This window comes from Felis catus, chromosome A3 (assembly GCF_018350175.1).
Source record: "Felis catus isolate Fca126 chromosome A3, F.catus_Fca126_mat1.0, whole genome shotgun sequence".
NCBI classification, from domain to species: domain Eukaryota; kingdom Metazoa; phylum Chordata; class Mammalia; order Carnivora; family Felidae; genus Felis; species Felis catus.
In genome coordinates, this window is record NC_058370.1 from 29,655,152 (window position 1) to 29,682,190 (window position 27,039).

The 27,039-nt window shown below is 39.7% G+C and overlaps 1 protein-coding gene across 4 annotated transcripts in view; it reads left to right on the forward strand.

Annotated features, from left to right (window-relative positions):
• PTPRA (protein tyrosine phosphatase receptor type A) overlaps window positions 1-27,039 on the forward strand; it is a 161,442-nt gene that overhangs the window by 45,601 nt on the left and 88,802 nt on the right. The window contains exon 1 of one of the 4 annotated variants that reach the window (XM_019826746.3): window positions 23,956-24,024. The exons of the other annotated variants lie outside the window; for them this stretch is intronic. The gene's annotated coding sequence lies outside the window, so the exon portion shown is untranslated. Of the gene's footprint in view, window positions 1-23,955; window positions 24,025-27,039 lie in introns of those variants that run through there. 4 annotated transcript variants of the gene reach the window in all.

Here is a 27,039-nt window from a genome sequence, read left to right on the forward strand (position 1 = left end):
AAAACCAGAGTGGTGAGGAGCTTTGTCACCCGAGTTAGTGCCCTCACAAAATAAAGCTAAAATCCGGTTCTCTCCTACTCCATTTTATTTCTAAGCTGTATGACTGGCTTATTTTTGTGTGATTAAAAGCATTATAATTACCATCCTTTGAGAGGGTGGCTCTCAAACTGGTCATGAATTTGAATCACTTAAAGAGATGTTTTTTTTTAAAAATGACCGAAGTCTATGCCCTTACACCTTGCCCTTATTGAATTAAAGTTTCTGTGGGTAGAGTACAAGTAATCCAGATGGCATCCTTGTGGAAGAACTGATGCATTGAGGCAAAGAATGCAATACTCTGTCTTATGTGTAGCATTGAGTAATGTGTATTAATAAGGGAAAAATGGATTTTTATTATTCAACATTCCCGTTGCTCCAAGTTTTAAGTGGGAGTGTAAATCAGCACTACAGCTTTGGAAAACTGTTGGGCATTTTCTGCAAAGCTAAACAGACATCTATCCAGTGATGCAGGAGTCCCATTCCTACATATTTGCCTTTGAGATATGAAAGCTTTGTTTGTAATAGCTAAAAAATGGAAATGATCAAATGTCCAAAAATAGGTGAATAGATAAATATAAGTAGTGATATATTCATACAATGGAATTTTTTTCAGCAATAGAAAGGAACAAACTACCAATACACATACCAACATGGATGAATCTCAGAGATAGAATGTTTAGTGAAAGAAGCCAGTCACAAAGTAGATGTTTAGTTACCGGAAGATGAGATATGATGGAAGTCAGACTAGTGGTTCCTTTAGCAGGAAGTGGGAGGTTATGACTAGAGGAGGGTACGAGAGAGCCTCGGCAGCACTGAAAAGGTTTATGTTATTGTGTTTGTATACTTATTTCTTTTTCTTTTTTCCCCTGTTTTTGGTAAAATTTACATAACATAAAATTTACCCTTTTCATCATTTTTAAGTGTGCAATTCATTGGCATTAAGTGCATTCACATTGTTGTGCACCCATCACCACCATCCACCTCCAGAACTTTTTCATCTTCCCCCAAGTGAAACTCTAACCCATGACACACTAAATCCCATTTCTCCCTTCCCCTAACCTCTGGCAATCACCATTCTTTCTACTCTCTATCTCTATGAATTTGATTACTTTAGGTACCTCATGTAAGTGGAAGTATACAATATTTATCTTTTTGGTGTCTGGCTTTTTTTTTTTTTTTTTAATCTTTATTTTTGAGAGAGAGAGACAGAGCACAAGCAAGGGAGGAACAGAGAGAGAGGGAGACACAGACTCTGAAGCAGGCTCCAGGCTCTGAGCTGTCAGCACAGAGCCCAATGCGGGTCTCGAACCCACAGACTGCGAGATCATGACCTGAGCCGAAGTCTGACGCTTAACCGACCATTAATTAACCACTAATTAGTATAATGTCCTCAAGGTTCATCCCATGTTGTAGCACATATCAGAATTTTACTATTTTTTTAAAGAAAATTTTTATTTTTTTTTTAAGTTTATTCTTTTTGAGAGAGAAAGCACACAGGAGCAGGGAGAGGGAGAGAGAGAGAATATCTCAAGAGGTTCTGCACTGTTGGTGCAGAGCCTGGCATGGGGCTTGAACTCGAGAATTGTGAGATCATGACCTGAGCCGAAACCAAGAGTCGGATGTCCAACCAACTGAGTTACCCAGGGGCCCCTACTTCCTTTTTAAAGCTGAATAATATTCTGTTGTATGCATATATAACATTTTATTCATTCATTCATCCTTCAGTGGACATTTGAGTTGTCTCCACCTTTTGGCTGCTGTGAATAGTCCTGTAATATATATTGGTATACAAATATCTGTTCAAGTCCTTGCTTTCAGTTCTTTGGGGGTAGGTACTTAGAAGTGGAATTGCTAGATCAGATGGTAATTTAATGTTCAGTTTTTGTTTTGTTTTGTTTTTTGTTTTTTGTGTTGTTTTTTTTTTAAGGAACCACCCTACTGTTTTACACAGTGGCTGCACCATTTTACAATCCCATCAGCAGTGCCCAAGGGTTCTGATTTTTCAATATCCTCACCAGCACTTCTTCCTTCCTTCCTCCCTCCCTCCCTCCCTCCCTCCCTCCCTCCCCTCTCTCTCTCTCTCTCTCTCTCTCTCTCTCTCTCTCTCTTTCTTTCTTTCTTTCTTTCTTTCTTTCTTTCTTTCTTTCTTTCTTTCTTTCTTTCTTTCTTTCTTTCTTTCATATTTATTTACTTCCAGTATAGTTAACATGCAGTGTTATATTAGTTTGAGGTGTATGATACAGTGATTCAACAATTCCATACATCTCCCAGTGCTCATCATGACAAGTATACTCCTTCCTCCTTGCCACCTATTTCCCCCACCCTGTGCTGCTCTGATAACCATCAGTTTGTTCTCTATAGTTAAGAGTGTTTCTTGGTTTGTCTCTTTTTCCTTTGCTTGTTTGTTTTGTTTTAAAACTTCCACATATAAGTGAAATCATAAGGTATTTGTCTTCCTCTGACTTATTTCACTTAGCATTATACTCTGTAGCTCCATCCCATGTCATTGTAAATGGAAAACTTCATTCTTTTTTATGGCTGAATAATATTCCTCTGTGTGTGTGTGTGTGTGTGTGTGTGTGTGTGTGTGTGTGTGTGTGCGTGCGCGCATGTAGCATTTACATTACTATAGGTAAGTAATATTATTCAGTGTCAGGCCAAGCATTGTTTTCTGGGTTTATAATGTTTTTCCCTGTAGGTTTATGTTGTGGACCCTGGGCTATTGAAAGGAGAAAATGAATAAAAAGTTAATTCTGTTTTTGAAACTATCAGTTATTTCCAGTCATATTTTTATTTCATATTTAGACTTTCTTATACAGTTTTTTTCTTGGTGATTCTAATTTCCTTTTTTTCTTGTCTGAATTTTTATTTCACTTTTCCCTATCTTAGTCATACACATTCTAGTCTATGAAGACCCTTTTCGTTTATACTCATTGTTTTTTTTAAGCCATCTGCACAACTGCATTCTTGAAATTTTCCTTACCACATTTTTGAGTTGGACCCACTCCACTGATCTTTGGTTTCCGTCTTCCTGCCTCCTCCCTTTTTTTAAATTTTGCTATAGTTCATTCTCAAGCTACCTCTTGAGAGAAGGGGTACATGGCAGATAAACTTTGATACTTTCTGATGTCAGCTCTTCCCTCATGTTTGAGTGATGATTTGATTGGGTATAGAATTCTGGATTGCAGATTCTTTTCCCTCAGAGTTTTGAAGTCATTGCTCTGTTTTTTCTGACATTCATTGTTGCTTGTGAGATGTAGAAATTTAGCCTCATTTTTGTTTCCTGTAGGAAATTAATTTTCTCCCATCTCTGGAAGCTTATCTTTTATATTCCATATATTTTAGACTTTCATAGTGATATACTTGGTGGGTCCCCTTAATCTGAAAACCAGTATTTTCACATTTAATGAAGTTATCTTCTTAGATAATGTTCTCCCCTCCATTTTTTTCTTTTTGTCAGAAACTTTCTAATACCGGGCCTCTCAGATTGTTCTGTAATGTTCTTATCTATTCACTCTTGTTTTCTGTGCCTTAGCTTCTCTTTTCTGGGAGACTGTCATGATTTTATCTCTCAGTCTTTCTATTGATTTTTTTTTTCAGTGTATTAAAAAAATTTTTTTAGAACTGATTCTTGTCCTGATATTTAAAAATGCATTCAGGAGCACCTGAGTGGCTCAGTCAGTTGAGCATCTGACTTGATTTCAGCTCAGGTCATGATCCCAGGGTCATGGGATTGAGCTCTGTGTCCAGCTCCACTCTGAGTGTGGAGCCTGCTTGGGATTATCGCTCGCTCTCTCTCCCTTTGCCGCTCTCTCCTGCCTGCTCGCTCGCTCTCTCTCTCTCAAATTAAAAAAAAAAATAATTGCATTCAGTTTTTGTTTTATCTCTGAAGATAGTTTTTAGAAGTTTTGTTTTTTGTTTTTGTTTTTAATTATCCCTATTTCCTCCAGTCATTTTCTTTTCCTGTTTGTTTATCTTGGTCAGGTGATACTTGCCCGTTCTTTCTTTTTTAAGAATGAAAGATTAAATGGGACTACACCAAAGTAAAAAGCTTCTGCACAGCAAAGGAAACCATCAACAATTAACTGAATGGGAGAAGATATTTGCAAGCGATATATTCAGTAAGGCGTTAATACCCAAGATACATAAAGAACTTATACAACTCAACACCAAAAAAACAACCTGATTTAAAAATGGGCAGAGGAGGGGCACCTGGCTGGCTCAGTCAGTAGAGCATATGACTCTCAATCTCAGGGTCGTGAGTTCGAGCCCCATGTAGGGTAGGGAGTCTATTAAAAAAAAAAAAAAAAAAATGGGTAGAGGACCTGAAGAGACATTTTCTAAATAAGACACACAGATGGCCCAACAGTCACATGAAAAGAAGCTCAATGTCACTAATAATAGAAGATTTCTAGTTTATGACAGAAGGAGCCCCAGAGTGAGCCCTCAGCTCCTTCTTACATTCCATAGTGGCTGTGGAAAAGAGGAACTGAGTGAGCTGTTACTACCGATATAGGTGTGTTACCAGTTCATCCTTGTCATTACAGGTGCAAAGTTTGAGGCTCAAGGAACATAGAGAATATTTCTTAGGGAAAATGTTTAAGTGTAAAGTATTAGAATATGGGTTTGTGATACTTATTTATATGGAACTTGAATTCCTCATCTTGAAGGTGTATATTAAGGTGATGGCTTGATCTGAGTCCTAGAAATCAATTACATAAGAAATGTGTAATTGAATACCAATCATCATTTTGGTCCTGGTAAAGGGTTAGTGAATACAAAGATAAGTAAGGAGCACATGAAGAGGGAAACTTGGATAGTGCCTGCTGTATACTAGACTCAGTGATAGAGGTTATACATTGTTACATGTAGATACATTTACGTGTATATTACGTATATTAGTTTATAGTCCTCACGGTAATCCTCTGATATTGGTGGGAGAGAGTCCTGTTTTAAAGATGAAATGAAAACTCAAAAGTTAAATACCAGGCTGTAGTAGGGACACAGAGCTAAGTTTGTGTCACTCTACCCTGTTGCTTCTCTAAGGAAATAATTGCTTTCTTAATTTCTCATGTATGATCAAAAATATTGTATATCGCTAACCTGAGCACTGTTAGTTCTTTGTTCCTTGCATGTATTGGGCATTTGATGAGTGTGACCACTTTTGGCGTCTCAGTGAAGTAGACTTGGATTCTGCTCTCAAGGAGTATATAGTGTATGGTGGGGACACAAAAGAAGATATTTGCCTATGAGCCAGGAGCTCATTGAAGACAAGGGCAAGTCTTTTTTTTTTTTTTTTTTTTTCTTTTTCCCCTGAAGACAGGGACAGGTAGTTCAACTTTAAACTTACCCCCAAACCTTCAAAATTTTAATGTAAGTTTAAAATAATTGGCTTTCTAAACCCATCACCTACTGGCTTTTCAGCGAAAGTTTGCTAAGTGAGTGGCTGAACTGGAAAATGAAGGATAAGAACTTTGGCTTTTTCTTTCTGTGTCCCTAATATTTAATGCAACACCTTGCCTGTAATTGGGACTCAAATAAAATACCTGTGTGTGAGTAGTAGAGGAACAAAAGCTGTGGGAGCTAAAATTTAGTTGTCATTGTGTCCAGAGAACCAAGAACCTGAGAAACTTTTGAGAAAGGAGATAACTACTATCACATGTCAAGTGCAAGTTAAAGAGGATGAAAACTCTGGGGAAAAAATTGGATTTGAAGAATTTATTTGTAGACTTGAGAGGGAAGGCTTGAAGAACACAATGAGGGCATTAAGGAGAGGTGGAAAGTGAGGAAAGAAAAGCAAAGTACATCTTACCCAAGTTGGTGGTATGAGGAAAGAAGGGAAAACAGGAGGCTGCAGGGTTAAATGGGGTAAGTTATTGTGTTTGCATTTTGTTTCTTTTCTTTTTTTAAAGTTTATTTTGAGAGAGAGAAGGCACATGTGCTCAGGAGTGCATGAGTGGGGAGGGGCAGAGAGAGAGAGAGAGAGAGAGAGAGAGAGAGAGAGAGAGAGAAAGAGAGAAAGAGACCCAGGCAGGCTCCTCCCGTTGAGTCCAACATGGGGCTTCATTCCACAAACGGTGAGATCATGCCCTGAGCCAAAATCACCAGTTAGACGCTTAACTGACTGAGCCACCCACGCACTTCTGTGTTTGCATTTTAAAAAATCTGTTTGGAACATCTGTGCCTATTTGTAAAACAGAGGAAAGTGAGAGCTGGAGAGGAAGGTTTGAAGGTACCAGAAGGAAAGGCATGATAATGTAGGGTGAAAGATCTGAAATGGAATCAGGGACACAGAGATTAATAGTCTTTGAAAGGATGAGGGAATCTCTTCTTCTAGTCCAAACAGAGAATAGAGGCTCTGTAGAGAAGGGAGGGTGATGTCCTCTTGTCACTAAAGCCATCTGTCCAGAGGGAGCTTTGAGCTACTGTGCTAGAAACTGACAAAGGATGTTTTCTGCATAGCACTGAGACCCTGAGTGTGATACTTTTGAGCTGTGGTTGGCAGCCTGAGATAGGAATGGTGAAACCACATGGTGTGGATAATCCATAAATCAAGATGGCACTTTTTTGTAGATTAAAGTGTTATGGGATGGAGATTGTCTTACTCCATTTAGGCTGCCATAACAAAAGACCATAGACTGGGTGACTTAAACAACTAAAATTTATTTCTCACAGGTTTTGGAGAACTGGCAGTCCAAGACCAAGGTGTTAACAGGATTGGTGTCTGGTGAGAATACTCTCCTTGGGTTGCAGACACCTGACTTCTTGCTGTGACCTCCCATGGCCTTTCTTTGGTGTGTGGGGGGCAGGGGAGGGGTGAGAGGAGAGAGAGAGAGAGAGATCGTTCTTCCTCTTCTTATAAGGCCACTAATCCTTTCACAAGAGCCTCACCCCACAATCTAATCTAACCCCAGTTACCTCCTGAAGGCCCTATCTCCAAAATCGAATTGGGGATTAAGAGCTTCAACATGAGAATTTGGGAGGGGAACACATTCCGTCTGTAACAGAAATGTACTCTTATTCACTCTTCTCCTCAATGATTCAGAGGCTTTTATAATTTTCATTAATATCATTAACCAACAGTTTGGACGCCTATTATGTGTTGGTTTTTATTTTAGGTGTTGGGAAAACAACAAAGTAAGAAAATTCCTGCCTGGAGGAGAGAGATTTTATATATATATATTATATATATGTATAAAGCTAAATTATATAGCACATAGCATTATAGACTAAATGCTGGATGAGTAGAATAGATACTTAAATGTTCTCACTTTTATGAGTATGTGCCAGTTTGAGAGGTGAAAAAAAACCCACTTTAATTTGCCTTTTTTCCCCATTTATTTTTTTATTTTTTTTCAATATATGAAATTTATTGTCAAATTGGTTTCCATACAATACCCAGTGCTCTTTTTTCCTCATTTAAAGATGAATTTTTTTCACTTGTGTATGAATTGCCTGTTCATGCTTTTTGTTCACCCTTCCATGGATGTGTTTGTACTTACTGATTTGTAAACACTTTAAAAAGGTTATTTAGCCCTTTGCCTATAACATTTTTTTTTAATGTTTATTTTGGAGGAGAGAGAGACAGAGACAGAGACAGAGACAGAGACAGAGCACAAGTGGGGGAGGGGCAGAGAGAGAGGGAGACCCAGAATCTGAAGCAGGCTCCAGGCTCTGAGGTGTCAGCACAGAGCCCGACGCCTGGCTCGAACTCATGAACCAGGAGATCATGACCTGAGCTGAAGTCGGATGCTTAACTGACTGAGCCACCCCAGGCGACCCAGCCTGTAACATTTTGAAAATGCTTTTCATAGTATTTTGATTTAAATTTTGTTTGTGATGTTTTGTTGATGTATAGGAGCTTAAACATTTTATGTATTTGAAGTTACTCAATTTTTGTTTTTTTGTGTTTTGGAAAGTGTTACTACACCTCAAGAACAGACAAATATTTACAAATGCCTTCTTCAAGATGTTTAGTATAAACTACATACATAGTATTGTACTTTATACTTAAAATTAAAACTTTTTAAATGTTTGTTTATTTTTGACACACACACACACACACACACACACACACACACACACACACACACAGAGTGTGAATGGGGGAGGGGCAGAGAGAGAGGGAGACAGAATCTGAAACAGGATCCAGGCTCTGAGCTGTCAGCACAGAGTCCGACACAGGGCTCAAACTCATGAACTGTGAGATCATGATCTAAATAGAAGTTGGATGCTTAACCCACTGAGCCACCCAGTGCCCTATTTATACTTAGAACTTTAAACCATTTTGGAATATGTTTTTTTGGAATATTGTGTGAAATGAGCTAATTTACTTTTTGCTCAATCAGTTTAGTAGTGGATTTTTTTATGTTTATTTTTGAGAGAGCGAGTGAGCACAAGTGGGGGAGAGGCAGAGAGAAAGAGGGACAGAGGATCCAAAGAGGGCTCCATTCTGACAGCAGTGAGCCTGATGTGAGGTTCGAACTCGCAAACTGCAAGATCATGACCTTAGCTGAAGTCGGATGCTCAACTGACTGAGCCACCCAGGTACACCAGTTTAGTAGTTTTCCTAGTACTGTTTATTAAATAAATATTTATCTTTTTCTGATTTGAAATGCTTTATCATATATGGAATCTGTTACTTGTTAGTCTGTTCCTGTATCATTACCAGAGAGGTTTGTTTTTTTAAAAAAATGTTTTTTAGTGTATGTTTATTTTTGAGAGACAGAATGTGAGTGGAGGAGGGTCAGAAAGAGAGGGAGACACAGAATCCAAAGCAGGCTCCAGGCTCTGAGCTGTCAGCACAGAGTCCTATGCGGGTCTTGAACTCACCAGCCTCGAGACCATGACCTGAGCTGAAGTTGGATGCTTAACTGACTGAGCCACCCAGGTGCCTCTGAGTATTGTTTTAGACCAGTGTTTAGTTCTGAAACTTTTTGCTGTGTTGTTTCTGGTCATTTTTACACATGGGTCACTCAGAGGTATGTCTAGTATTTTGTACACATATTTAGAAAATTTGTTTCCCTAACTCCCTCTTCACCATGATCCTCCTCCCTACTCTCTAGTTGGGCTGGAGTTGGAACTCCGTTTCATTATGCCAGGGTGCCCTGGAGATAGACTACATGGCTCTACCCATATTCTCCACAGCTGCACCATGGGGAGGGAGAAAAGTGCTGCCTCATTAATGCAGGATTGGAAGACAGAACTCTGCTCACAGTTTCTGGGCCACAGTGAGGTGAGGAGAGGGAGGGGTGCCACTTTTTTGGTTGTTGTTTGCCTGGAGTGGGACATATATGGTCAGAATGTTTTTATCTTGCCTGAGCTGCCCTTTTCCTGATCCTTTGTCTAGAGAAAGCAGTCTTGGCACTTTTTTGATTGTGCTCATTACTGTTTGCAGGTTGTAGGCCTCTCCGGAGCTCAAACTAGGACATAGCAAAAGTCAAACCAAACCAAATCAAACAAAAACTAGGAAACTTCCTGCTTGGTCGGTCAGTCCCTTGGTCCGTGGGACCTAGCCAATCCACCTTCTTTTTTCCACTTTTCAGGATCTTCTGTCCATTCTTTCTTGAATTTTGTCTGTTTTGTTGTTGTTGTAATTAGGGTATGTTTATGTTGAAATAGGGTAGAATACGCATACTCTAGAAGACCTAGAAAACCCCATTTCAGTTTTAAAATACGAACTTTAGTTAAGAAACATTAGTTTTTTTCTAAGCACACAATCTTTCATCTTTTTTTTTTTTTTCTAAGTACATAGTCTTTCACCTACAATTAAATTTTGGGAGGATTTTCCCTAAAGATTACATCTCATTTTGTTTTCTCATCCCATTAGCTAGAACTTCTAGAACAAAAGTCAAACTAGGGCCTGCCTCCCATATTCAGCCTACTGTCTTTTTTGTGTATGACATATGAGCTCAAAATGGTTTTACATTTTTGAATGGTTGGGAAAAACCTCAAAAGAAGAATAATATAAGCGAACTATATCAAATACAAGTTATATTACATTCAGATTTCAGTATCATATATAAAGTTTTACTGGAACACAGTCATATTCCATATTGTCCATGGCTGCTTTCATGGGACAGCAACAGAGTTGGGTAGTTGCTACAGAGACCATATGTCAGTCCCTGGAAGATCAGTAAATCAAAGTGGTGATAGCCAACATGCTTTTCGTATTTTCTTATTTCAGTGCATCCTGCTTTTCAGTATGTTATTGACCATTAGGCTAAGATAATCTTTTCAGCTGAAAGGTTATTTTGTTTCTGATTTTGAGATTCCTGAGAACTTCCCCTCACAAATATGGTTCTTTTCCTCCCTTCCCTGACTCTTTGAGCGCCACCTGCTAGGTAAAGTAGAAACCTAAGAGGAGTAGCACTCGACAGCTCTCTCTCCCTCACCTCAAGAGCAGATCCACCACTGTCAAGTCCTATAGTGCCTACTTGGAATGCTTTTACATCTCTGCCGATAGCCTAACCTTGTAACTGGGCTACTTAGATCCTGTCCTCTGTCCTCTGTCCCTAGCCAGAGTGTTCATTCTCTCGTGCTTGTACTCTCCAGAGGCTTCTAAATGCTTGCAGGACAAAGAAAAATCATCCTTACATGGTCCTGCTCCACATACATCTCCCCACCTTCTCTGGTACCATGCTCTTCATGCTCCAGATACAGTGGCCTCTTCCAGGCTCTGCTCCCACCATCGCTGAGACTACTGGCTAGAATTGAGTCTCCTGTCCTCCTTTCCTGTTTAACTCCTGTTCATTCTTCACATTCCAGTTCAAGGAATCAGTGCGTCAGGGAGGCCTTGACTGAGCTTTCTTACTAGGTCAGGTTTTCTTTTTATAGGCTCTTGGAGTCCTATAATTCTTCTCCTAATGCTAGTCACATTTGTCCATGAGGTGATTTGTTGAATGTCATTTTTTTTGTTCTTAGACTGTAAGTTTCATGAAGGTAGGGATTTAGTTAGGTTTTGCTTGTTAATGTGTCATTGCTAGTGCCAGGAACAGGGCCTGACACATAGTAAATGCTCAATAAATTTTTGGGTTTTTTTTTTTTGTTTTTTGTTTTTTGTTTTTTGTTTTTTTTGAGAGAGAGAGGGAGAATGAGTGGGGGAGGGGCATAGGGAGAGTGGGAGAGAGAGAATCTCAAGCAGGCTCCATGCCTAGCACAGAGCCCAGTGCAGGAGCTTAGTCTCATAATCGTGAGATCATAACCTGAGCTGAAATCAAGAGTTGGGTGCTCAACTGACTGAGCCAGCCAGGCACCCCATCAATAAATTTTTTTTCTAACAAATGCGTTTTTTCTTTTTTTTAAATCAGGAGTTTTACCAGCAGCTGTTTTAGCATCGGTCAGGGTAATCATGTGCCTTTTTAGTATTTTGCATTATTTTAATGAGGATTTTTATTAATATGTTTCTCTTTTTTAAAATGTTTACTTTTGAGAGAGAGAGAAAGGGAACAGAAGAGGGGTAGAAAGAGAGGGAGAGAGAGAATCCCAAGCAGGTTCCGCACCATCAGTGCAGTGTCCAACATGGGGCTTCATCTCATTAACTGTGAGATCACGACCTCAGCTCAAATCAAGGGTTGGACTCTTAACTGACTGAACCACCCAGGTGCCCCAATATGTTTCTTAATAATAGATCATGATTAAATTTCTGAAGTAAAACACCAGCAGGCTGGAGCCTCGAAAAAGTTGCAGTTCAAAGACAAGTCTGTTAGAGAATTTTCTCTGGCTTGGAGGAGGAACAGTCTCCTGTTCACGCCTTCAACTGATTAGATATAGCCTGCCCATATTATGAAGGCCAGTCTGCATTACTCAGAGTCCACTAGTTTAGTTTAGTTTTTTTTAACAAAATACAAGAGAACAAATCTACACCTATATTTATTTACTTTTCACTAAGTTTAAATCCTTCAGGGTTATAGCATCACACAGATTCTGTGGCCCATAGCTTTAGCAGGAAGGTTGCTTTGGAATTTGGCCCAAATCATGCCACTGTTTCCATGAGCTTGAGTTACTTTTCCCCCACATTACTCTGGTGTTGTTTGGTTTGCCACCAGGAGTCACTGTGTTGTTCTTTGCTTTGTACACACAAACACACGAAAACAGGGTCAAGGCCATCCCACAAGTCACCGAAACTTGCATCCCGGTCACTGCTTCTTAGCTGCCAGGGCTGGGTGCCTGCACGGCTCCCTGACCTCCCTAGAGTGCTAGGAGAAGCAGGGTGCCAACCCCAACATCTCGTGCCTAAATACAATTCAGTTTCATCTCGAGCACAATCACCTTCAATTTTAAGAAGAGCTGTGTGCTCCCTCTGGTTCTGAAGACCCTGCTTATACCCAGCAAAGTTGGCCTTGGACGTATTTGTTGTTTTAGGAAGTCCTGTTCCCCGGAGGCCTCCACAGGTTCCAAGATGGTGGAAAGAGCAAGGCCCATTGGTTTAAATGTATATCTCATAAATATACCTTCACAGAAACATCAGACTAATATGTGAGTAACATGTGGCCCAGCCAAGTTGACACATAAAATTAATCATCACAGGTCTATCCCATGTCAACTTGTCACACATATGTATCTCTTGAAACCATATTTAATCTCTGAATAAAGACAGTAACAAGGTCATGCTGCCATCTAACATGAGATAACTATCCTTCCTATAACCAAAAACTCACTTACCTTTTCCCCAGGAGAAGATGTAAGGCCCTTGGATGATGTTTACTTTTCTTCTTGATAACCTGTAACCTAAATACTGTGATGTAAAGTTAACAATGCTGGAGTACTATGATCAGCTAGTTAATCTGATATTATTCCCTGAATAAAATATTTCTGTATCTATTTTCTATTGTTGCCTATTTTCTATTGCAGAAGACCTTAAAACTTAGTAGCTGAAAACAGCATGCATCTAATTAGCTTACTCTTCTTTGAATCAGCAAACTGTGCTGGGTTAGCTCTTTGGTTCCTGTGTGGTCTTGACTGGAGTCATTTGTGCAGCTGTAGCCAGCTCCTGGTTAATCTGGGGGCTGAGATCGTCTCAGGCACATGTTTGGCAGTTAGTGTTGGCTGTCTGCTGGCCCGCTCTATGTAAAAAGGTCAGCCAGGGCTGCTTCATGTTCCGGCAGCAGTGTTTCCAGAGAGCAAAATGGAAGCGCAGGGTCTCTTGAGGTGTCAGCTTGAAAGTTATCCATCACTTCTGCTGCATTTTGGTGGTTCAAGCAAGTCACAAGGCCAGCTCAAATTTAAGGGATGGGGAAATAAGCTCCACCTTTTGATAGGAGTGCCAGATTCTCATTATAAAAGATGTGTGTGCAGAAACAGTAGGAATTTTTGTAGCCATCTTCACAATCTACCACATTGTCTTTTTTTCTGACTGCTTAAATTTTTTTTTAATTCTTCGTTTTCAGAAGTAATACTGTAGTATGTAAAGAACAGATTTCCATTTCTTTTATTGGCTTGGGGTTCTTAGGATTTCTTGAATCTGAGACTTGATGTCTTTTGTAAATTTTGGAGAATTTTCAGCCTTTGTCCCTTCAAGTATTTCTTCTGTCTTATTTCTCTTGTTCCTTTTATCTGGGACTCAAATTACTTGTAGATTAGATCATCTCATTGTATTTTCTTACCTTCCCTTTTGTATTTTTTATCCCCTTGCCTCCCTCTCCTTTATCATAGATACTTTCTTCCATTTCACCAGTTCTCTTCAGCAGTTCTTAAATCCATCTGTTGAGACTTTATGTCAGCTATTGTATTTTCTCAGTTTGAGAATTTCTATTTGACTTTTTTTTTTTTTTTTAATAGCGTTGATTCTTAGCTGAAATCCTTAATGCTGTGGTACTGTTCTCATCTGTTTTCTACTGATTATCGTGTTATTTCCTCATGGACCAGACACTGTATTTTTTAAATTGTAAAAGTATTTTGAGACTTAGGATGATATCCTTTTCTAGACAGGATTTAGATTTGTTTCTCACCTTGCCTAAAGTTCTTAAATCATTTTAATACAGTTTCAGGGGTTGAGGTTCTTTTAAAATGGACTTTAGTCCTACTTTAGTCCACTGCCTGGGATACCTTTTATGTGTGGGACACTTTGCCAAGTGTTGGGTAGGTTCTGTGAGCAGAGCGCACATGGTCTTTGATCTACATTTGAGCATAGAATCTTGATTAAATGACAGATGGATGTATATACAGTCAAGTTCTGTGAAAACAACGAAAAGGTTGCTATGGTAGTGAATATTTAGAGTGGGGAGGGTATGAGAATGGTCCTACCATAACTTAGTTTCAGCATGTTTCATTTAAGCTGAGACCTGGCTGATGTTGAGAGAACTGGAACCAGAAGCTTCCAGGCAGAAGCATTTGTCAATATAAAGACTGAATGACACCAAAAAGAAGTGGGGGTAATGGCAGGGGGAGTGGTGGAGGGAGAATTGAGATGTAGAGTTGTCCCTCATCCCTCACCATTCTTCTCCTAGTTTCCTTCAGAAGATTAGTGAATTAGGAATTGATCAGTCTAGGCTCTAGATCTAGCTGTGTGGTCCCGTACTAGTTACCTGATTCTTCATTCAAAGCAAAAGTGGGGGGGGGGGGGCTTGTGGGAGGAAGGTGAGGACTTCACATGGTAGTGGGATGGGAAGTAATGAAAGAAGTACATGAGGAGAGAGACCGTACTAGGTTTCTTCATATTCCTCATAAGTGTTTACACAGTTTGGCACATATAGTAAGCTTTCTGTAAATGCCTGTTGATTTAACAAAATTAGAACAGATGAGAGATTTTTTTTTAATGGGAAATCATAGAAAAACGAGATAAAATTTTTCCATCTTATTCCTTTATTTATTTATTTATTTATTTATTTTAACATTTATTCATTTTTGAGAGAGCATGAGTGGGGGAGGGGCAGAGAAAGAGAGGGAGACACAGACTCCAAAGCAGACTTCAGGCTCTGAGCTGTCAGCACAGAGCCCAACGCGGGGCTCGAACTCACAGACCTCAAGATCATAACCTGAGCTGAAGTAGGATACTTAACCGACTGAGCTACCCAGGTATCCCTTATTCCTCCATTTAAAGAAAAGAGAGCAAATGAATCTAGATGAAGAAAGACCATATTTATCTACCCTCATGTATGATAGGAGTTCTACCGACTAACCTGAAATGTTTTGGGTAACACGAGAAAGGTAGGTAAGAAAACACTTGAGATGTGAGCTCCTCAAGGGCAGGAGGTTCTCTCTCTGCATCGTTGCCTGGCACAAGACAAGAACTTAGTTGAACAAATGAGTCAATGATTGGTTCTCTGCTTTGAAGGAACGTAGGCTGTTCTTACCTCACAAGACAGGTTTACCATCCATTTGCTTTGTATAAGGTCCAAGAAGAGATTAAGAAACTATTTCCTTTCATAATATTATTAGCCCAAACTTCTGATCTGATCAGTGGATTATAGAACTTAAATTTCCTCAAAGCCCAGCAGTCAGAGAACACGTTGTTACACTGAGGTAAACAAAAGCGTACCTCTCAGAGCCTTATGAAGTATATTTTATTTCTGGCCACAGACTCTGGGTCTTGAGCTGATATTTGAGAGGGAAAGATTGGAACTTAGTAGACCTATACTCCCTGTATCTTAACTTTCCAACCATTATGTAAGGTTTTCTTTTTCTAGAAAGAGACTAATGTGGAATGAGAATTAATTCTCATCAGTAAATGCAAAGCTTTAAGTAGGTCATCTGACTTTGCTTTTGTGCACCACATTCACCCTGGTTATAAAAGGGCCTTTCATTAGTTTTCTAGGCTTTCATCACTCCCAGACTCTCCACAGGCTTTGTGAAAGAATTAAACTCCCCTCCCCCCCCCCATGCCTGCCTCATGGACTCTTTCGTAGAGTACACACTGCCCTGTGTGCAGCTCAGTAGGGACTCTTGCAGACACCGAGTATATGAACAGTCCTCCTTCCAGATAAGAAATTTCAGTATTGGCTAGTGCCATAGCATGGAAATCAGCGTCTGCCAGGAACTAATATACTGACTTGGCAGCCTAATTTTTGCCGAATTCGTAGGCCGAAATTTAAATGTCTGTATTAAAATGATTTTTTAAATAAAATGTGCCTTTAGATAATTTCTGTCTAAGCAGTTGGATAGGAGGCTGATGAATGCTTCAAATAACCTACATACCCATCATTTTCTTTAAAGAAGAGAGGCAGCACTGCAAGTGTAAGTTTTGTCTGCAGGAATAGAAGAAGAAAGTAAACACAAAATTATGAGGGGCATTTAGCAAGCTGCTTGTGGCATAATCTGAAGGTAGTAAAGGATTTGCATTGTACTGGTGTTAAGATCCGTATCTCAAGGCAACTATAACTGTAGAGAGTTAATGATATTTATTGATTTTTCAAGGACAAAAGCCTATCTGTTGTAATAGATTCCAAATGATTCTGGTGAAATTAATCTCTTGGGGCCTTCCAGGTGCCTGCTCTGTTGTTGCCACTATAAGATACTCTGACATCTTTTGATTTTTGTCACTTAAGTCCTTTATTTTTTTTTTGAATCATCTTTAATGTCTTACCATCCTTTCCTATCAAAGGTAGACTCTGGTTCAGCAATTCAGCTATTCTCTTGCCATTACTCAACCCTGTTCCTTATAGTTCTGTTACATTCAGCCAGCAAACCTTAATTCCGTGTTTTCCAAACCATCACTGCTTAGAGAATTGTTCCAGAAAAGGATTCTTTTTTTTTTTTTATTTTGAGAGAGACAGAATGTGAGTGGGGGAGGGGCAGAGAAAGAGAGAGAATCTCAAGCAGGCTCCATGCTGTCAGCACAGAGCCCATGCGGGGCTCGAACTCATGAAACTGTGAGATCATGGTTGAGCCATAATCAAGAGTTGGGCACTTCAGCGACTGAGCCACCCAGGTGTCCCCAGAAAAGAAGTCTTGAAAAATAAGTCTCATGTCAGCTGGGTCCTTTTCTTTGATTTCTTGCCATTTTCTGTAGCAGCACTATTAGTCTTTGCTCTTTTTTCTTTTTCTTTCTCTTTTTCTCTTTCTCTTTTTCTTTTGTATTTATTCTGAGAGAGAGACAGAGTGAGTCGGGGAGGGACAGAGAGAGGCAGAGAGAATCCCAAGGAGTGTGGAGCCCAGTGAGGGGCTCAAACTCATGAACTGTGAGATCACGACCGGAGCCGAAACCGAGTCAGATGTTTAACCGACTGAGCTACCCAGGCACCCCAGTAGTCTTATCACTTCTTGAAAGTTTATTCCACTGTCTCCTCCTCTTTTTTAGCCTTTGACTTTTCTCCATACTTCACAAGAAATCTCAAAGATGTCAAACTGAAGCTCCTTCCCTGTTCCTGTTCTTTCTCTTTTGTCTTCCTACTGAGTCCTCATCAGCATATGCATTTGATTAGTTTTCTCTTAACCTAACAAACAAACCCTTTCTTGAGTGCAAATCAGTGGCCATTTTTGCTTGGATATAAAAATCCTCTATCTAGTTACCTTGATACCCTACCCCGCCATTATTTCTTATGATTTGCCTGTAGGTTGTTGTGGATTTTTTATGTAAGTGATTGCATTTCCTGCAAATAATCCTATCCTATCTAATTTTTATTATTCTGATTTCTTTTTCTTATTGCCAAGGCTAGGACCTCTTATAAATTATTGAATAGAAGAAGTGATAATGGGTCATCTTGTCTTATTCCTGATTTTAGGGGCACCTGGGTGGCTTAGTTGTTTGAGCATCCAACTTCAGCTCAGGTCATGATCTTACGGTGCATGGGTGTGAGCCCTACATCGGGCTCTGTGCTGACAGCTCAGAGCCTGTAGCCTGTTTTCAGATTCTGAGTCTCCTTCTCTCTTCCCCTCCCCTGCTCGTTCTCTGTCTCTCAAAAATAAATAACATTAAAAAAAATTTTTAAGGGAATGCTTTCAGTGTTTCCTTATTGAAAAGAGTAACTAGATAGTGTTACTGTTTTAAAATAGGAACTGTTTTATCAGGTTAAGGGAGCCCTCTATTCCTAATTCAGAAGGATTTTTTAAAATCATGAATTCATGTGTTTTTATCCAGTACTTTTTCTGTATAAATGGAAATGATTTTATGATCTTTCTTCTTTAATATGGGTGAATTATATGTATAGATTTTATATCAAAACATATTTGTATACCTCTGATAAACACAGATTGATTGTGGTTTATCTTTTTTAAATACCAGAATGACTTCATTAATACCTTGTTTAAGATTTTTGACCTGTATTGATTATTGAGTGGAAGAGGGACTATAATTTCTTTTCTTGTAATGTTTTTGTTTAATTTTAGTGCCAATTTTCACTCACCTCTTGGAATGAGTTGGGGATTATACCCTATTTTTTTCTCATCTATCATCTTGGCCTAGTGTTTTCTTTGTGAGAAAATTTTTAACTTTTGGTTCAAATTCTTTAATATTTATAAGAATATTCCATTTTTTTATTTCTTTCTGAGCTGATTTTTAAGTTCTTTCTTTCTAGAGATTTGTCTGTTTTACGTTTTCAAAATTATTTGTTGTTGATAATAGTTGTTGATAATAGTCTCAGTTTTCATCTGCTATATTTGTAGTTATTTCTACTTATAATATTTGTGCCTTCTCTTTTTATCTTTTGTTGATTTGTCAAGGAACTATCCTTGAGCCTTGTTTAATTTTTATTGTCTATATTTTGTGTTATTACATTTGTCACTGATTGTCCCTATGATTAAAAAAATTTTTTTAACGTTTATTTATTATTGAGAGACAGACACAGAGCATGAGCAGGGGAGGGGTAGAGAGAGGTAGAATCCGAAGCAGGCTCCAGGCTCTGAGCAATCAGCACAGAGCCCGACGCGGGGCTCCAGCTCACAAACTGCGAGATCATGACCTGAGCCGAAGTCGATCACCCAACCAGCTGAGCCACCCAGGCACCCCAGATGGTCCCTATAATTTTAAACAACTTTATAATTGATACTAAAATAAAACTGTATACACATTTAAAGTATAAAGTTTATTAAGTTTTGACATGTGTATGTGGTGAAACTATCACGACAGTCAAGGAATATGAACATATCCGTCATCCCCCCAATTTTTCTTGTGTACCTTTATAATCCTTCCTCATGCTGGTGCCTACACCTTTGTCCCCAAGCAAGTACCGATCTGTTTTCTGTTGCTGTAAATTAGTTTGTATTTGCTAGGGTTTTATATCAGTGAAATCATGCATTATTGTACTAACTATGTGTTTCTGATGCTTTGACCTCTGGGGCCTTACTCACCCTGGAAAGACTGCCCCTCTCAGGGTTAAGCAATTTCTAGAGATGATAAACAACTCACCTGCTGGTGTGCCTTTCATATGCAAACCAACCAATCCAGAGCCCATACCCCAACCACCTCCTTTTTAGGGCTTTCACACTCTGGGTCACTATCTGCCTGATTTCACCCCAACCAGGAGCTAGGCAATTAGGGATAGCCTTTAAACCCCAGAGCCCACTGTTATTATTCAGATTAGCTAATCCCAAACCTGTTTGCCTTGCCTCTGCCCGTGTCTTCCTGCTGAAACCACAATATAAAGTTTTCTTACTGGTATTTGCCCCTCACTCCCCCTGCCTTCTAACCAACCTAGTGCTTCCCCGTGTGGCCCCTGTGTGGCATGGCATGCCACCTCCTCTTGGGAATTGTGAATAGCAAACTGTCTTTTCAGTGGCAGTCATCTGATTTTTTGGTCTCATAACTGAATAATAATAAAACCTATGTTTTAAAACAAGTAATGCTCTCTTTTGTCTTGTTTCTTAGCATAATTATTTTGAGATTCATTCGTGTTGTGAATGAATAAAAACATTCGTTTTTATTGCTGAGTATTCTATTATATGGGTATAACAAAATTTATTTATCCCTTGATTTACTGATGGAATTTTGGGTTGTTTCCAGTCAGCTATTACAAATAGAGCTTCTGTGAACATTAATGTACAACAAGCTTTTGTATGGACATACATTCCTCTTGGATAAATACCCAAGAGTGGAATGGCTGGATTGTATGGTAGGTTTATGTTTAACTTTTTTAAGAAACTGACAAATGATTTTGTCAAAGGGGTTATATTATTTTACATTCCCGTGAGCAACATGTGAAAATTGTGACTTCTCCATATCCTTGACCATACTGGGTATTAAAAATCTTTTAATTTTAGCCACTTGAGTGTGGTATTTTGTGTTTTACTCTGCATTTCCATAATGTTAATGGTTTGTAGCATCTTTCATGTGCTTGTTTGCCTCACATATATCTTCTTTGGTGAAAATGTTCAGATTTTTTTCCCGTTATTTTTTTGGAATCCTTGTTTTCTGACTGCTGTCTATATAAAAAAATTTACCATTTTAACCATTTTTTTAATTTTTTTTCAACGTTTATTTATTTTTGGGACAGAGAGAGACAGAGCATGAACGGGGGAGGGGCAGAGAGAGAGGGAGACACAGAATCGGAAACAGGCTCCAGGCTCTGAGCCATCAGCCCAGAGCCCAACGCGGGGCTCAAACTCACGGACCGCGAGATCGTGACCTGGCTGAAGTCGGACGCTTAACCGACTGCGCCACCCAGGCGCCCCCCATTTTAACCATTTTTAAGTCTACAGTATGGCATTAAGTTTCTTCATTATTGGATAGCTATGATCACTGTCCATCTCTAAAACTTTTCATCCTACAAAACTGAAACTCTATACCCGTTGAACAACTCTTCACATCCTCCCCCCACCACCCCACAACCCCTGGTCACCACTATTCTATCTTCTGTCTCTATGAATTTGACTACTCTGTGTTCTTAATGTAAATGAAATCATACAGTATTTGTCCTTTTACAACTGGTTTGTTTCACTTAGTATGATGTCTTCAAGGGTCATCCATGTGCTAGCATGTATTAGAACTTACTTTTTAAAGCTGAATAATACTCCAGTGTATGTATATACCACATCTTGTTTATCCGTTCTTCCCTTGGTGGTTAGGTTGCTTCTACCTTTTGGCTATTGTGAATAATGCTGCCATAAACATTGGTGTACAAATACCTGTGTGAGTCCCTGCTTTCAGTTCTTTTGGCTGTATACTCAGAAGTGGAATTGGTCTGTCATATGGTAATTCTATGGTTAATTTTTTGAGTAATCACCTTACTGTTTTCTGCAGTGACTGCACGATTTTACATTCCCACTGACTGTGCACAGGGTCTGAATTTCTCCACATCCTTGTCATTTTCCCCTTCCTTCCTATCTCCCTCCCTCCCTCCCTCCCTCCCTCCCTCCCTCCCTCCCTCCCTTCCTTCCTTCCTTCCTTCCTTCCTTCCTTCCTTCCTTCCTTCCTCTCTCCCTTCCTCTCTCTCTCCCTTCCTCTCTCTCTCCCTTCCTCCCTCTAATTCTTTCTTTTAATAGCCATTCTAATGCGTATTAAGTGGTGTCTCAGTTTTGATTTGCATTTCCTTAATGATTAGTGATTTGAGCATCTTTTCATATGCTTATTGGCCATTTGTCTGTCTTCCCTGGAGAAGTGTCTGTTCAAGTCCTTTGCTCATTTTTTTTGAAGTTTTTTTTTTTTTACATTTATTTATTTATTTTGAGAGAGAGCGAGCACGCGCACGCGAACACACACACACACACACACACACACACACACACCCCAGCAGGGTAGAGTAGGGGCAGAGAGAGAAAGAGAGGGAGAATCCCAAGCAGGTGGTGCTGTCAGCGCAGAGCCTAACGTGGGGGTTTGATCACACAGCGAGATGATGACCTGAGCCGAGATCAGGAGTTGGACACTCAACCTACTGAGCCACCCAGGAACCCCTGCCCATTTTTAAATCAGGTTGACTTTTTCGGTTTTTGAGTTGTAGGAATTCTTTATATATTCTGATTTCAATCCCTTATCAGGTGATTACCACACATTTTCTCCCATCTGTTGGCTTCCTTTTTATTCTGTTAGTAGTGACCGTTGATACACAGACATTTTTAATTTTGATGAAGTACAACTTAACTGTTTTTTCATTTTGTTGAACTATACTTCTAGCATCATATTTAAAAAATCATTGCCAAATCCAGTGCCTTGAAGAGTTTCCCCGTATGTTTTCTTGTAAGAGTTTTATGGTGTTAACCTTTATGTTTAGGTCTTTGATCCATTTTGAGTTAATTTTTGTATATGGTGTAAGGTAGGGAGCCAACTTCACTCCTTTGCATGTGGAGACAGTATCCAGTTTTCCTAGAACCATTTGTTGAAAAGGTTGTCCTCCTTCTACTTTTGCACCCTTGTCAAAAAATTATTTGAGTATATTTGTGTGGATTTGTTTCTAGTTCTGTTTTATTTCACAGGTCGGTACATTTATCCCTTTGCTAATCTCACACTGTCTTAGTTATGGTAGCTGTATACTGAGCCTTAACACTGGGTAAATGGATTTCTCCCATTTTATTTTTTCAGAGTTGCCCCTGGTTTGTTTTTATTTTTTATTTTACAAATATAACCTATACTATACTTTGGTTTCATATATCCAGTAATTTATTCCAGTGTATTTAAACAGCGAATATTTTCCCATATTGTTCTTTGTCTTAACTGCAATATAAATGTATACCAAACTGTTTGTTTGCTTGTGGAAGTAATCTGATTGACCTCCTTGCCTCCAGGCTTATTTCTCTCCAGGCCCCAAACTGAATCTTGTCTTAGGTATAACTTAAAGGCAGTAGAATTTAACCATCTGTTTTATAGCTTTGGTGGTCCTGCATTTCATGTATGGAAGTGAGCATCTCTTCAGGGCCTCAGACTTTTACTAGTTTTAGTGGGGGCAGGGGGCTCCTCTTTTATTTTGTACCTCTCTACCACATTGCCTTTCTCGAGAGAAGACCTGTAGTAATGCAAGTTGATTTCTGGTGTTCTAGGACTGCTTCACAAGCCCTTGGCGGTTTTTCAAGCTGCTTTAGCGCCATGGCAAGTATTCAGTGTGCTGTTCCCACCCCACCCTCTCTTAATGGCATGTATCAGTTTTCTACTCACCCACACCCACCTACTCCTGCCTCCTGCTCCTGTCAGATGTCTCTTGGCCTGGCTCTCCCATTGCTGCTTTTGTCACTCCTACAGCTGTCTTCTTCCTTTCTTTGGCTACTGCTGGACTTCCGTGGCAGCTGCTCTGTCATTGCTTGTCTGCCATTCTGCCCCCTCTCCTACCCTCATACCCTGCACCCCTGCCCCACGTAGGTGTGTGATGTACATTCTCCGTGTTCAGAACTAAGCTTTATCACCTTCCGCGTGGTATGCCGTGTCCCCAAAGTGGTCATCCTCCTTTTTATAGCATTATGACTCACCTAAGTGAGATAGCTGGGCCTTCCTTACCTCTGGCATCTTATTGTCAAGTCTTCAGTTCTATCCCCATGAAAGGCTTCCTGGACCCAGTTCCAACGTGTGTGTGTGTATGTGTAGGCTTTGCCACACCAACAAGCAATTCTTGGACACCAGTGTGTTCAAGAACTCAAATGCATTCTGACACTGTCTACTTGGAGATAGAATCAGATTCCACAGGTAAGGGGCTCAATCCCACAAGACCTCCCTCTACTTCAGATGACTGGCTGTCTACAAATTGGTGGTTCCAGTAACCCCCTCCAACTCAGGAAGCCAGCTGCAAGTCCAGGTTCTTACCTGTACTTCTGACCAACTGGCTATAAATCAAAGGTTCCCAGGACTATCTCCTTGGGTTCGATTAATTTGCTGTAAGAGCTCACAGAACTTAGGAAAACCTGTTTACTCACTAGATTTTTTATTTATTACAAAAGATATTAAAGGATACAAATCAACAGCCAGATGAAGAGATACATAGGCGAGGTCCTAAACAAGGGGCTTCTGTCTTTGTGGAACTTGGGGCTTGGCACAGTGGCAAATGGAAGTGTTCTAGTTTCCCAGTTTGGAAGCTTTCTGAACCCCCTTCTTTTTTGTTTTTTATAGAGACTTCATTACATGGGCACAATTGATTAACTCATTGGTCATTGGTGATTAATTCAACCTGTAGCCCCTCTTCCCAGGAAATCCAGGTGGGACTGAAAGTTCAAATCTTCTATTCATGGTTGGTTCCCATGATAACCAGTCTCCATTCTTAGGTGCTTTGCAAAAGTCACCTTCATTAATATAAACCCAGTTGTGGTGAATAGGTTTATTATAAATAGTGAAACACACTTTTCATCTTTATGGCTCTGAACATTTTTGGGAACTGAGGGCAAGAGACCAAATATAACAAAAGATGCTCCCCTTGTCCCTTTCTGTCTCTCAGGACATTTTAAGGGTTTTGGGAGCTGTGAGCCAGGAGCTGTGAATAAAGATCAAATATATAACACAATGTTACATTAGTTTCAAGTGTACAACATTGAGATTCAACAAGTCTGTACATTTGTATATATTTCTTATAAATCACAGTGTCACGCCCTGTAAATTCTCTTATCAGATTCCTCTAGATATTCCTGCCCTGCCCTGAGGTCCTCCTGATTTGTTGGCTAGGTGACTTCTGAAACCTTTGGTCAGAGCCGCCTTCTAACTTCAAACCACCCCAGTTGATCCTCATTCCTGCTGTCATGGTTTCTAAAATCAAATTGTTCCAGTCAGTCTCCCTGTGCTTAAAGCCTTTGGTGGGTCTTGAGTGTGTTCCATGCAAGATCAGAACTTCTTATTGTGGCCTGGAAGCCCCTGTCTGATCTGATCACTGCTTCCTGTTACCTCACCACCTGCGTTACCTCCACACATCCTCACAGACCCCAGTCTTCCGTGTCTGTCATTTTCATACTCATTTAATGCATGTTTATTGAGGTCCTGCTGGATGCCCTCACCCAGCTCTTTGCCATTCCTGGAACCAGATAGGCTTGTTCAGGCCTCCAAGTCCTCTCGCTTGAAAGACTGTTTCTGCCATTCTCTTGGCTCACTGCTTACTCTTTATCCTCGTAAGTTCAGTTCAAGAATTACCTCCTCTGAAAATTCCTTCTGGTTCTGCAGTTTCACCACCTCACCTTAATGTTAATCAGCTAGCATTATTTATGGCAGGTGATGACTCAGGGTTTGAAGAAATAGTTTATTTGTGCCTCACAGCTGGCTAGGGAACTATATGGACGACAATGTTTTATCTAATCTTTCTGGTATTCCCAATGTTAGGTAAAGTGTGAAGGCAAGGACGTGAGCTTTGGAGTTTTAAATGCCCTGAGTTTGAATCCTAATAGCCACTCATTAGGTATGTGGCCTTGAAGAAATTCCTTAACTTGTGATCTTTAGATTCTTCATCTCTGGAGTGGAAGAACAGTATGTAACTCATTTTGAGGATTACATTGATTAAAGTATATAGAATGCCTAGTACTAGTGCTAAGCACCTATCAGGCAACCGTGGATTGTAGTTTTAAAAGTAGTTTTTGTTCTTAATAATAAATGATATAATGTTGATTGAATGAACTGTTAGCTGGAGGAATTGAAACCTCCTTCTAGGTGCTTTTTTTTTTTTCCAAAAAATTTTTTTTCTTTCTTAACGTTTATTTATTTTTGAGAGAGAAAGAGAGAGAGACACACACAGCATGAGTTGGGGAGGGGTGGAGAGAAAGGGAGACCCAGAATCTGAAGCAGGCTCCAGGCTCTGAGCTGTCAGCCCAGAGCCCAATGCGAGGCTCGAACCCACAAACTGGGAGATCCTGACCTGAGCTGAAGTCAGACGCTTAACCAACTGATTCACCCAGGCACCCCTTTAAAAAAAAAAAAAAATTAACGTTTATTTGTTTTTGAGAGGGAGACAGAGACACAGCCTGAGTTGGGGAGGGGCGGAGAGAAAGGGGCTCCCCCCCACCCCCCACCCCACCCAGCCCAAATCAAGAACCTGAATAGCTCTAGGAGAAGGCCCAGGCAGAGTTTGACATTCTTAGCTGCCACTTCTTTGTTTCTCCCACACCTAGGAGACATCCTCAGCAGGGCTGAGAGTTGAATACTTACTTTTCTCACAGAGAGCTTCATCTCTGTGAAAAAGGTGAGTTTACTTAAAATCAAGGCTAGTACTTGAACGATCATCTATATTGAATATCTGAAAATCAGTGATTGATTAATGTGAACACATTTAAGTCAGTCACTGCCCCATTACTTAGAAATCTATAAAATGGAAATAATCATCAATTAGTTTTCATTGGTATTAGAAAGATTTATCTGTTTCTCCATTAGTCTTTACATTTTTAAAGGGTCAAATGGTGATAAGATTTGTAAAGAGAAGTCAGATAGTCCTGGACTTGAATTCTGCTTCCACAATTTACCAGCTATGTGATCGTCTCTCAATTTCTTTAGCTGCAAAATGAGAGTTAAGAAGAGTATGTAACTGGTAGAGTTGCTGTGAGATTTAACTGAGATAAAATGCCAAATATTGAGATAATTTGTACCTGATGCTTCGTCATATTTTATCAGTACTAATGTATTGAATATTGAATGCATAACTTTGAATAGGTGTACTCTTAATAGAAGCTATCACAACCAAAGTCTACACTCTGGGCAGATTGGTCAAACTCTCCTTTGCTAGTGGGGGCTTCACAATATTGATTCCTGAAACATTTTTTCTCTAGCAAGTGAAGGCAGCCTTGTACTTGCTGGCAAAGGGGCTGAGAAAAATACATTCCAGAGCACTTTATCATTCCCATCCTAGGTGATCACAAGTCATAACATTTAAGAGTTGGTCTTCTTATTCCTTATAACTAGCTGTATGTATCAGGATTGGGGTTGGTTGTATATATCAGAAAATAAAATGGGTTTCTTTCTTTCTCATATATATGAAATCTGAAAGTAAGCAGGACTGGTATGGCCCGTTGGTCAGTGTCATCTGAGAACTCAGTTTCTTTCTAACTCTCTATTCTATTTTATGTCACTTCAGGGTCCATAATGGCTGCTGGGGTTCTAATCATCACATCTAAATTCCACATTATAGGAGAGAGGACAGGAGAAAAAAACTTCCTCTTAAAACCACCTTCCTAGAAATCTCATCATACACTGTAGCTTATAATTTCTTGGCTAGAATTGAATCACTTGTCCACAACTAGCTCAGG